Source organism: Galeopterus variegatus, unplaced genomic scaffold, assembly GCF_000696425.1.
Source record: "Galeopterus variegatus unplaced genomic scaffold, G_variegatus-3.0.2 Scaffold4704, whole genome shotgun sequence".
NCBI classification, from domain to species: Eukaryota; Metazoa; Chordata; class Mammalia; order Dermoptera; family Cynocephalidae; genus Galeopterus; species Galeopterus variegatus.
The window spans coordinates 177457-178589 of NW_007730815.1; positions in this window are offsets into that span (position 1 = coordinate 177457).

Below are 1133 nucleotides of genomic sequence, written 5' to 3' on the forward strand. Positions count from 1 at the left end.
TAAACCAGATCATAGGTCTAACATAAATTTTAAAAATATAAAAGTTATTAAACAAAACAGGAAAAAAATCTTTGTGACCTTGTGTAAGGAAAATTATTCCAAGATATTTTTATTACCCAAAAAGGAAAAACCATACAATTTAAGCAGTTTCTCCCCATTTATTCCTTCCTCTACTCAACCACTGGTAACACCAATCTGCATCTGTCTCTGTGAATATCCCTATTCTAGATATTATATATAAATGACATTGTATAATATGTCACCTTTGGTTTCTGGCTTTTTTCACTTGGCATAATGTGTTGAGGTTCATCCAGGTTGTATTATGTATCAGTACTCTATTTATTTATATAATCACATAATATTCTGTTGGGTGCATGTACCACAGTGTGTCTATGCACTCGTCCATTGGTGGACATTTGGACCGTTTCCAACTTTTGGTTACTGTGAGGGAATGCTGCTCTGAACATGCATGTGCATTTATTTGTTTGAGTACCAGTTTTAAATTATTTTAGTTTTATACCTAGGAGGGGAATTGCAGGGTCACATGGAAATGCTATTTTTATAGACTTTATTATTTTTTTTAGCAGTTTTAGGTTCACATAAAAATTGAGCAGAAGGTACAGAGATTTTCCATATATCCTTGCCCCCACACTTTCATAGCCTCCTCCATTATAAATATCCCACATCAAAATGGTACATTTGTTATAATTGATGAACCCACATTGACCTATCATTGTCACCCTGTATTAAGCTTCACCCTTGGTGCTGTACATTCTATAGATTTGGACAAATTATGATGAAATATATCCATCATTATAGTGTCAGACAGAGTAGTTTCACTGCCCTAAAAATCCTCTGTGCTCAGCCTGTTTATCCTTTCCTAGTCCCAGCCCCTGGCAACCACTGATCCACAGTTCTGCCTTTTCTAGGTCAAGTAGTTGGAATCATACAGTATGTATTTTTTTCTAACTGGCTTATTTCACTTAGTAATACTCATTCAAGTTCCCTCCATGTCTTTTCATGGCTTCCTTGTTTCTTTTCAGTGCTGAGTAGTATTTCACTGTCTGCATGTACCATGGCTTTTTTATCCACTCATCTACTAAAGAGTACCTTCCAAGTGTCAACAATTACAA